The following is a 12098-nucleotide window of genomic DNA, read 5'->3' as shown; positions in this document are numbered from 1 at the left end:
CAGGATTATATTCTTTATAAAGCATACACTGAGAACTGACAACACACTGTAAAACCACAAAGCAATTGCATGCAGTTAGGACTGGAAGTACTATTGCAGGATGGATGGCAGCTCCTAAGTCACTGTCTTGAGGAAAGCAGTTCCCAAGAAAAATTTAGATATGCTTATACCAAGGTCAGTATTTTTCTTCTTCTGGGAGATGCATTAGGTAGAATTACAGTAAATTGAATAAAAGAAAACGGCAACACTTAAATCAACTTTAAAATATGAAATAAAACCCGCTACCAATGCAAACCAAGTGAGGGGTTGTTCTTATTTTCCCCCCAAAAGACATGTTTGATGTGGAGAGCTCCCATGCAGGCTGGAGTCATCCCCTCTCCCAAGCCCATCTGCTGTATTACCTCGCCCGACTGGAAGGTGCGAGCACCAGGTAGATCAACTTTGCCGTCTCTGGCTGGACACGAGGGGTGGGCGGGCGGCCTCAAAAGAAACTCCCCAAAATATGCGTAAAAAGGAAAAGCTGAATCATAAAAGGTAATTGCATCCGAGGTCAAGAGCCCCCACATTGCGGTGAATCATTCTGCTCTCCCACGGTTCCCGTCGGGCTCTCACACGGGGTCAGGGAGGGCGAGAACCCGGCCCCACACCCGGAGAGCCCCCGCTCCCCTGTGCACCGTCAGGAAAGACCGACCCCCGCCAGGAAAGGCCGATTCCCGCCGGGAGACCCCAGGCGCGCCCGCGACACCGTGACCGGCACCCCCGCGCTCCCCTCCGGCGCCGGTGACTCCTCCCTCGCGGCCGCGGCCCCCGAGCCCGGCGGGGCGGAACCGGGCGCGCTACAAATCCGCCGCTCCGGCGGGGCTGCCGGCAGAGCAGCGCGGGGAGGTCCCGCGGAGGAGGCGCTCTGGTCGGCTGGTCCGGGCGGGAGCGGCTGCTCGCGCTCTCCCTGGGGGAGCCGGCAAACTTCCCCGGGGGCGGGAGGTGGAGAAGGAGCCGCGTCCCGGTACCGCGGCTCAGCCTGCCCCTTTCTCCGGCCGCCGTCCCGTCCCGGGCGCTGCCTGCGGCCGGACCTGCCTAGCGCCCGCCGGGCTCGTCCCGTCTGCCTCCCATCACCGCGACTGGCTAGAGGGCTGCCCGCCTCCGCCTCGTCCCGTGGGGAGCGGAGGGAAACCAGGGGGTCGTTTCCATGGAGATAGGGCCGCAGCCGCGAGGTTTCGGAGGGAAACTTTGCCGCGGGCGGGCGGCGGGGCGCTGAGCGGAGCGGTCGGGCCGGCTGTGACAGCGGGGTCCGTCCCCTTCCACCACCCCCGCGGCGCCGCCGGGGGCGAGCGCCACCCGGACACCCTGCTGAGGAGCCGGGAAACTTTTGCGCCGCGGAGCCGCCGCCCGCCCACGCCCCCCTGGGCGGCTGCTTGGCGGCCGTTCCCCCTCGGCGGCTCCCGCGGAGCGCTGCTATGGCACCCGCCCGTCGCCGCGGGGCGAGCAGGGGGAGGCCGCCTCCGGCTGGCCGTGCGCTGGCGGCGGCGGGGGGGCGCGCAGCCCCCGGGCGGCGGGCGTCCTCCTCCGGCCGGCAGTGACCGCCCCGGCCCCGCTCCTGCCTGCTCGCCATGCCTGCCCCCGCCCGCCTCTCGCCGAGCACGGTGCCGGGGAAGGGCGAGGGGAGCCGCCGCCCTGTCACTCCCTGAGCCAGCCGCCGCCTCACCGGAGAAGCCCCGTGTCTGACGGGCACGGCGCAGCTCCGCAGCTCGCTGCGCCGGGAGGGCTGCGGGCACCTCGCACTTCCCCACAGGTAAGCGGCGAGGCGAGCGGGGGTGCGTGTGGTCGAGGTCTACCCTTCGTCCCCAAACTTCAACCCGCCCGAAGCCGTCACCCCTCCTCGGGAGCGGAGGGGCTGCGCCTTGACCGTTCTTGCCGGCGGTGGCTGGGGGCACCGGGAAACGCGCCCCTGACATCGGCGGCGAGGGGCAGGAGGGGAGCGGCACGGGTGGGTGGGTTTTTCCTTGCCAGAAATGGACTTTCTGCCTCCCGAGCGGAGCGGGCTGGCGTGCCGGCGGCTGCCGCGCTCCGCGCAGCTGCTACACACCCTCTTTTGTCTGCGCTTGGGTCCGAAATACTTTAGTACTGCCGTCGCCTGCCCCGCCGGTCGGGATCCCGGCTCGGCACTGCCCCGCCGGGGGCTGCCCCCAGGCTGCGCCCCCCGTGCCGCTCCCGACCCGGCGAGTTGCCCCTTTGCCTTTATTTTCACAGGAGCTGGGCTTTCCTTAACCTTTGTTTGCGGGGAAAATGGTGGTGCGCTGGGTATCTGGAAGGATGAGAGACAGATGGGGATTGCTCTATTCCCTTGCGTGCGAACATAACTCAGTGCTAAATAAATCGTTCACCGGGTAGATGTAAGCTTACTAGTGAGGCAGACTTTGAAACAAAAGTACTGCGAACAGCTCGGATGCAAGGCAGATACTCCTGATACCCTACTAACATAAATACTGTTAGTGTTTGCACTTGAATTCAATACGTGTGCAGCTTTTGTGCAGATCTGGAATTGCAGTAGCTGTATCTACTTGACAGTTAATAGTAAATTGTATGCAGTAGTTACGAAAAATAAAACTGGTTTTATTGTTCAAAGGCAAAAGTATCCAGACAAAAGTATTCCTTTAGTGTAGCATTCTGTGTACCATGAACTACAAAATAACCTGTAGCGATGTAGTGGACTTGCACTTCATAATGCTTTTAGGACCTGAGGATTGTATTGTTCAATAAAATTCTGTCAGCAAAGGTTTTGTCTTCTCTGCTTTACCTTCATGCTAGATCAATACACTAGCAACTATTCTTTTATTTTTCTCTAAGTAGATGATGCATAGAATCCATGTGATGGAAACCAAGTGTCCAGATAGGAAGAAACTGCATTTTTTTTCTTTTAGTAGTTTTGGTGCTGCTTTGTAGAAAGTGTGAAAAAAATCCCAACATTTAAACCATAAAATTGTATTTCCATTGAATGTAACTGAAGTTCCTTAATGATTAAGCTAAAGGGTCATTCAAGTTGGAATGGTTTAGTGTACTTTTGTTGGCAGGAAATGTTTGTTTAGCTAAATATTTGTTAGAAGATAATTGTAAGATAATTTTTAGAAATTCAAAACATGAGTTACAATTAGATGTTTTGTCCTGAGAACAGAAAAACACTGTCATGGATAAAGATGTTGAGGTACTTAACTAGTAATTTGGGAAATAAAATCATATATAATTGATATTTTGTTGGCATAGAAACATTTTGTTTGTTGCTCCTTGGTTGGATTGTAACAATGATCCAAATGGAAATTGGACACCTGATGCAAGCATTGAGCACGTTAGAATTACTTTATTCTATGTACAGACATGGTTTTGCCCAATATAACCTCACTGGAATTCATTTTTGTGGAAGCTCTGTAATCAGATTATAAAAAGTGGGCTGTTTGAATCTAATCCTGTGAAGTATGGACTAAGCAAGCCCTGCTCTGACAAAGGACTGAAATGTTTGCTCACTCTCAAGCAGGTGTGCAGTTCCAACTTCATCCCTAATGATCACCCAAGGTCTTGAGTTCATTGCACATGGCAATTTGTCCTGGTAACTTCAGTGAAACTCTTCACTATCTTAACTGCACTGCTAGACCTTCCCTGGACCAAGCCCTCTCTCAGTGTGTTCTGCCTCCACTTCCTTGAATGCTGGGCCTACAACACAAAATACCTGACACAAAATATCTGTGCTTTGTGCAGGTGCTCACCTCAGCCGCATCTCATGGGTTGTATATTCTCTGTTGGCTCTCACCTGTTGGGGGCGAAAGGGGAAAATGCAAAGTGAAGATTGGTTAAGGAATAAAGTACATCAATGGAACAGCAGGAGGAGACTGCTACTTTTTGTGTTTTGTTCAGTATATTTTAGGAGCCAGAAATCAGAAGTGATGAAAATCAGTGGAAGCACCCACTAAAATTACTGAAACCAGAAAAAGTTATAATATAAAATACATGAAACCTATTGTCATGAATAGTTTCCTTTTTTTTTTTTTTTTTTTTTTTAATTAACGATAGAATCCTGACAGTCTTGTCTGTAATAGTGGTAGAGAATGCAGTAGACGGGGAACTGTGTGTCCTAGCTAGTATTGCCTCAATTTGATTTGGTGCCATTGTGCTTTATAAACAGATCAGTTATTTGTAATCTACATGTTTGATCTCATGATACTGGAACTAAGGGGCAGGTGCAAATCATTTTCTGGTGTGCAAGATAGGAGAGTAAAACATATGAAGATGTGAAACATGAAAATGTAGGCATGTCATGCCAATTCAAACATTTTCAGGTGCTTCAGACCTCTGTATGAGGCTGGTAAACAGAGTCTAAGGAGAACAGTTCTGGAAAGGCAGCTGAAAACCCGGTAGAATACTGTAGTTTGTACTACAGTTCTGTGTAGAAGCCTTAACAAGATTTCAATCTATTCTCTGAAACCCTGTTAAAATTTTTGATGCTGCATTATGATATATGTGGGAAGAAATCCCTTACTGTCAGGATTTAGGGGGGGGTCCATTCTCAATGCCCATTTATCAGCAGAATCTTTGTATTGCTTCCTGTGCTGCTAAGTGCCTTTGAGTAACTCAAAGGTGCTAATAAATAGTTGAGTTAAAAATCTTTGTAGGGAAGCTGTGTACACTCTCCAAGCCTGCTAGAAGTGGAGAAATGGAAATTGCAGGCAGTGCTTGAGTTAGTGCTCTAGTTTCAGTTAGTGCTTTAGCTATACAATAAATGTACTGTGAGGAAAAGTTTCTGCATTTCTCCTTCACTGGATAAAACATAAGAACCTACTTACCCAGAGATTGTGTGGGTTAAGTGGACTGTTGGTTACATGGAAGGGTGGAATGCTGACAACATCAGTGAATTAAACTACTGAGCAGATGTTTACCCAGCTGTTGCTCTGCCCACTAGTTTTGCTAGCTTCTCAGTGTCCATCATTTGTGGAGCATGTGAGAATGAGCACTGTTCTAAACTTTCATGCTGACGCTTCAGCCTAACTCTAAAGCAAGATGTTGTTACTCTGTTCCATCATTAACCATTTCCACATCAGACAGTTCAGTACCACGTGTATCTAAATATGTAACTCCTCCTCAAATAGGTGAATCTTGCCAGAGGCAGCCCAAGTGACGTGATGGCAGAACTTAGTACTGAAATACTGGCATTATATTGGTCTCTTAGTATAAATGAAATTACATTTTCTGTCCTGAACTTTCTTACACAATCAGTGATTTTAAACTACATGATTCAGAGATGCCTTTTTTTAAAAATCAAGTTTTTCTTTTTTTGCACAGCTAGTCAAGTGGGATGGATAACCTGTAGTACAGAGGTACTTGAAGCCTTTTATCTGCAGCAATAGCGGAACATGTTTGTATCACTCAGTTTTCTTTAGTCTTTTGCTGAATTTGTCAGCAAAAGAGTACCTGATTGTTTTAAAATGAGTTTATGTCTGGAAGACCTGACAAAAAGAAAGATGTTCATCCTCAGTAATTTCTTCTGCCCATCTGTGTTTCTGGTTGGGGAAAGTTATTGTTCTTTTTTCTGCATGTTTTAGTACGTAAAAAAGTGTGACAGGGTGATGCAAGGCCACCTAACAAAAACTAGGCATCTGAGGAACATTGCAAATGAGATGTAATGATACAGCAGAGCTTTTCAGGAAAACAGACTTGTGGAAAATAAAGCAATAAACTACCTTTTTTTGTGCATAAAGATTCTGAAAAGTCTAATGTGAAATGTAAATGGTTTTCACTTTACTCTCTTGTGTCTGTCTATATCAACATCTTGTTATCATTTATATACCACTGCAATTGTTCCTTTTGTCAGAAGTGTGACCATTTTCCTCCAACTGAAATAAGTAGAAACAAAGGAGATATTTCTCTAAATTGTCTTTTAATTTCTCCCCACTAAGCTGAACGATGAAACTCTCACTTAATCAGAAAAACCAGAATTTTGTCACTTCAATGAAGAATGCTTTAGATATACACAATAATAAATCAGATTTTTAAAATCTCAAGAGATGTAAAATATAGCATAGGTTACTTTTCATAGGATCTAGTTTAAAGACAAAGAAGTAGAAGGAAAGAGGAAAAACCCCTTTTTACATTATTTTGTTTTTTCTAGTTGCTGTTTCACAGATAGAGTTGGACTGCGCATCCCAGTATTGAGATTTTAAAACCCATTGATAAAAAGTGCTAAAATTTGAGTCAGTTGAAACTACATTCATGCTAGGTGTGAAATGGAAAGGACCTTTTCGACAAAGCATTGATACAGTTGAGTGCTAATGGCCTACGAGTTCTGACAATTGGTTAGTTTCACTTAATTCTTTAAGTAGTAGAGGTTTGTGCTTTGATACCTGTGAATATGTAGCATTAGCTCAGAGACTGAATGTGATATCAAACCAAGTTTTTTAGAGCTTTTCAATAGTAGTTACACTACTTTTTTCTAATAAAGGTGAAATTCCAAAAGTAATTATAATTTCTGTCAATTTAAATCACCCTAAAAGCCCATTAATTAGAAGCCTGTTATAAATGTCACATGCTGAATTCAGTATCATAGTGGTAGCAGTAATATAAGGGTTTTTCACATTCTCCATCTGAATGTGTCTGAATAAATTGCTCTGCTTTTCTGTAATCAGTTGCACATTGTTGAAGAACAAGTTTGTATCTAGTTAATTTTATTCCTTCCATTTTGCTATGCATTAGATGAAAAAAAAGTGCTATTATTTGTCCATCCATCTGGTGTAAAATTGTTGCTCAAAATCCTGGAGTTTTGTCTTTCCTTTGGGTAATTCAAGGTAACAAAGGCATATCACATATGTAATGTACACGTGAGATGTACACCTGATGTATTCCTTCATAAAGAGGAATGAAAGCAACCTTGTGTGTTGGGGCAGCATTTTGCTGCAGCAAACAAGCTTTCCCAAGGACTGTTCCTTGGAGCACACATGGTGTACATAACAGCTGCTATAGCTTCTGTCTTTTGCATGATCTTCTGCTAGACAAACTTGGTGCATAAGGTGTGAGGCAGCCCTCTGCTTGGAAAAAGGGATGTGCCCTGCAACTGTGCTTTGTAGAGACGTGGATGTCAGGGTGGGGTCAACTGAATAAACCTGATACAGTGTCTGAGACTTGGCAGAGGTCTGCTTCTTGCTATAAATTATTGTGTATTTAACAGCTGGCTTGTTTCACCTGAGGTGTGACTATTATTTTTGTAGGAAGGAGAAGTTAGATGACACAAAACAGAAAAAAAAAAAAGAACAAGGAAGGAAGAAAACAGGAGAGGGAGAAGGGAAAGGGGAAAAAGAGCAAAACACAAAATGGAAATATTGAAGATAGAAAAAAAATGAAGGCAGAAAGAGAATTAGATATAATAAGTTGCATTTCTAAAGATAAATTATGCTACATCCAGTGTTATAAATGGAAAGAAACTCAAATAATGGAGATAATAGTAAGAATAAAAGATGTGGTGGTATTTCTTTTTTGAAGCATCTCATGGAAAATCAGACTGGAAAATGAAGAGATTAATTCTTGTCTCCCTGAGATGCATTTTAAATGAACTGTCTTTGTTGTGTAGTAAGTAAAATGTTCTGCAAAAATGATGTTAAACACTTCTTCCAGAAGATACACTGTAAGTAAATCAGTTCAAACAGACATATTAAAGGAAAGGGAGCTATGAAGGATTGTTTGTTTACAAAGATTGAAACTGCATTTTGAAGTACTTGAAAGTTGGGTGAACTGTTGTTTTCATTTGCAAACAGACTAATACTCTAAACCCCAAAGTTATCAACATGTTGATCTATTCAATTTGTCATTGTCTCGCAGAAGACCAGTGAGCACAATAAGCGTAACGGGGACATCCTTCAAACACTGGATAATTAACTGGTATTTATCATGAATACTTAGCTACCATACTTACACAGATTTTTCTTTCTGATGTGTTTTTGCTATATCTGTGTTAAGAAACTGATGAAGCCAAGACCTGTTTTCTGGCCATGAGGCCAGCCAGAGTGGTCTGGCTGTGTGTGGGTGTTAAACTGTCTTTCAGATGGTCATATCCAAACTGACTGTTTGGAAAGAGCTTCTGGACTGAACCAGCTAAGTGCCTGAGAGGGTGCTAGCTGACCTTGATTGCAAATGTCCCTAGCATCCTTGTGGTAGTGTGAAAGAGCCATGGTAGGTCCCACTACCTGGGCCTGTGCCTGGGGACACCAGCCAGTACTGAGCATGAGATCCATGACTTGTTAGAATGTTTTTCCACCTCAGCTGAAACTATCTTACTACAATGATCCTAATATACACCAGATTTTAAACAGAAGTAGTATGTTAAAAGCTATATTTGGAAGATATTGTCTGCTCTAATTATGTTAAAAGAAATCTGATGTCAGTTTGCTATCACAGTAATACGGAAAATGGAATTTAGAACATTATCTTTGGATACACAAAATTTGTGGAATTGGTGGAAGAACATACTGGGACACCAGGAGAGTGGCCACCTTGTGGCAAAGAAGGCCAACAGAATCCTGTGGTGCATTAGGAAAAGCACTGCCAGCAGGATGAGGGATGTAATCCTGCCCCTGTACTCAGCCCTGTTGAGGCCACATCTGGAGTGCTGTGTCCAGTTCTGGGCTCCTCAGCACAAGAGAGACATGGAGCTCCTGGAGCAGGTCCAGTGGAGGGCTGTGAGGATGACTGGGGGACTGGAGCGCCTCTCTTATGAGGAAGGGCTGAGGGATCTGGGGCTGTTCAGCCTTGAGAAGAGATGACTGCGAGGGGACTTCATCAGTGTGTATAAATGTCTAAAAGGGAGAGCCAAGAGGATGGAGCCAGGCTCTGCTTGGTGGTGCAAACCACTTGGACAAGAGGCAATGGGCAGAAACTGATGCATGGGAAGTTCCACCTGAATATGAGGAAGAACTTTTTACTGTGCAGTGACTATGCAGTGGAACAGATTGCCTGGAGAGGGTGTTGAGTCTCCCTCACTGGGGATATTGAAGAACTGTCTGGACACAATCCTATGCCATGTTCTCTAGGATAACCCTACTTGAGAAAGGAGGCTGGACCAGATGACCTACTGTGGTCTCTTCCAACCTGACTGATAGTGTGACCATACTCCCAAATGGATTACAAGAGATTTACCAAACAAGCACAAAACTTGCACACAAAATAAACCTCTAGCTGACAGTTCCTTACTGTCACAATTATTTGCCTGGTAATAGTAGCCTGTTCAAAAATGGCTAGCAGATATTAATAATAAACATCCAGAGGCCTAACAGACTCTTTTTGGGAAGTCCTGTCTTGCCATTAATACGGTTTATAGTCTTTAGAGCAGTAGAATCCCTTTGCATTAATTCAGTGCCAAAGTGCTTTCCCCAAACCCTTGCTATGACCCCTGCAAAGTATTTGCTTTGCTCTTTGCCAGGAAGACATTTCTTCTCAAATTACTTTGCAGACGCCTATTCTGAATTTATTGCCATTCTTTTGCTAATTCAATATTATTCTCCCAGGACGTGGCCTCATTAACTGGTGCCCATGGTGGAATATCTGCATACATTGTTGGAGCATAGTTCAGTAGACTATATTATATTAGAAAGACATGAGTCCGATCCAAGCTTGCAACCAATATACATACCAATTAAATTACACACAGAAGCATTTACTGATTAAGGACAAGCAATGTTGTGTTTTGCAGAACACAATTTGTAATTTTTTTGTTGTCCTACTGGCTGTACAGTTGAAATGATAATGAAAATAGCTGAGACTGTAGTTCTTTTTTATTAAAGTTCTTAATCTTGTGAACTTTAAAATTCAGTTAGATTGGTGTTTGGTTGGTTTTTCCCTGTGAAATTCAGAGATTATGACTAGATGGCATTCCATACATTATATAATTCCTGTAAAAGAGATGAGATTATCACAGAATCAGACTTAGACTACGAGAGGCTGGGCCCAGATGAAGTAGTATAGCTTTCTGTTAATGTTTTGTTGTGCAGCTTTTACAGCATGCAAGTGTGTGATTATAGGTTAGGAAGAAATTCTCCACTGAAAGGGTTGTCAAGCTGCCAAGGAAGTGGCTGAGTCACCATCCCCGGAGGTACTTAAAAAGCATGTAGATGTGGCATGTAGAGACATGGTTTAGTGGTGGACTTGGAAATGAGTGCTAAGGTGCTGGTTAGACTCATGATCTCTGCAGTCTTTTCCAATCTAAATGAGTCTATGACTTCATGATGTGATGGTCGTGGGTTTTCCTACTTTCTCTGAAGAATTTTAAAAGTACTTAATCTTTGCTTTTACAAACATTTTTGTCAGTGTGCATGTTACCAAGTATCTACCCTGCGTTAGGGAAGGCAAAGTCCAAAGGGAGAATGTGGAGCAGAAAGTGGTCTGTGTGACCCTTAGTTTCTGCACTCCTTCCTTCCAGAGTTTAGACCTAGACTCAGGGAAAACTCTTTATCTCTTTTATAGAATATTCTAGTTGTTACTAGACCAAATTTAATTCTGAGTAAGGTTTGTCAATCTTGGTTTTCAGGTTTGTGCTTAGGAGGTAATTTTCAGCTGAGAATATTAAGTGCTTTGGAAATGGGCCATTGCTTAAAACTCCTTAAGAAGCCAAGATCAGCATCACCCTCAGGTTAAGTATGGCTTTGTTAAACCTTGTGACTGAAGGGATGGGCTTTGGAATTCAGTTCGGAGCTTTCTTTCCTAATCTAGCTGTTCTCACAGTTGAAGAAACATTTGCTGGGGAAATGGGAAGGAAAAGGAAAAGGAAAATATGGAAGGTCTGCTACAGCAGACTATGAATTCAGAGGGGGAAAGTGAGAGAGTCTAGTTAAACCAGTCTGGAATCGAGAAGGCCCTTGGAGAGGGTGCTGATGTTATGGAAATATGAATTGGAAGATTTTTCCAATGAGTCATGTGCTCTGAAATTAGTTGAGAATGTTGCTCTTCCAACTGTGAGACTGTGCTTGGGAATACCCATATTTCCAAAAACTCTTCTAAGACTCAGAGGCTTGTGGCTTCTCAGGTTAGACCTGAAGCTTGGAGGTCTGGGTAATGTTTATTATGTGGGTTCTTCGATTGCTTTATATTAATAGTCTCAATTTTGTGCTTAATCACCTACATTTGATTCCACTACAGGCATTCAGTAGCTGTGTGCTGTAGCAGGAAACACACAAACTGACAGAGTTTGTTATACTTTGGTAAAAAATTGTGGGTAAACAACTGTAGGTAAATTCTCACTCCTTGACAATTGCAGGACTGTGAATATAATGATATTATGAAGGCATAATGTAGATAGATTGGTCAGTAGTACAGCAACAAAATGTCAATTATTCTATAGCAACAAGACTATAATTTTTGCAAATAATATCTTAGTCAAGTAGTAGGGAGGCTCTTGTCTGAGTAACTGAAAGAAGTGGGTCTTATGCAGTGTGGCTAGAAGTATGTGTGGCATTAGTATCATAACACTGTTTTCCTTCATGTTTTTCAGTAAATCCACAAGGAATGATGAGGCCAGCTGTTGGCATTTGCCAAAGGTAGCAGTTTAGAAGAGAGAAAATACGGTAGGAATAACACTCAGGTCTTGAGCAGTGACAGCAGAGGCTTTGACATAGAGCAGCTAAAGGGCACTAGAAAAGGGGTCTCTTCTGTTGTGCCAGCTGCTCTCCAGAGGTTTGTAGTTTTAGAACTCTTTGCAAACACTCAGTTCAAAAGCCTGTGTTCAACAGCTGCATTGCTCTGAAAGATTGTCCTTAGCATGGTCATATGTGCGTTTGTACTGCTTCTTGTCTCCTTTTCCACCATATTTCTGCCTTTTAGACTGTGAGGTACTGAGTGATGGGCTGTGGGATGTGTCCTGGAGGGATGTTCCAGCCACACTCCAGCCCACATACACTGGTTCACAGTATCAAGGTAGACAGAGGGTCTGCAGGAATGGGTATTCACAGAGGTTGCTAAGATAAGCATGAGGTTCAGGTTCTCAATATTTTTTATCTAGATCTTGAGGCAGTTTGTTGTTTCAAAAGCTGAGATTTTGAGCATGTAATCACATGGACCTTGAAATTAAGGTACTGGGC

The 12098-nt window shown here is 44.2% G+C and overlaps 1 protein-coding gene across 1 annotated transcript in view; it reads left to right on the top strand.

The window, feature by feature from the left end:
* Positions 1–1566: 1566 nt before the first annotated feature.
* TMEM200A (transmembrane protein 200A) overlaps positions 1567–12098 on the top strand; it is a 53027-nt gene continuing 42495 nt past the window's right edge. The window contains exon 1 of the mRNA XM_069010780.1: positions 1567–1789. The gene's annotated coding sequence lies outside the window, so the exon portion shown is untranslated. The remainder of the gene's footprint in view (positions 1790–12098) is intronic.

Source organism: Aphelocoma coerulescens, chromosome 3 (assembly GCF_041296385.1).
Source record: "Aphelocoma coerulescens isolate FSJ_1873_10779 chromosome 3, UR_Acoe_1.0, whole genome shotgun sequence".
Classification (NCBI taxonomy): Eukaryota; Metazoa; Chordata; class Aves; order Passeriformes; family Corvidae; genus Aphelocoma; species Aphelocoma coerulescens.
This window is presented reverse-complemented; position numbering and strand designations above follow the sequence as displayed.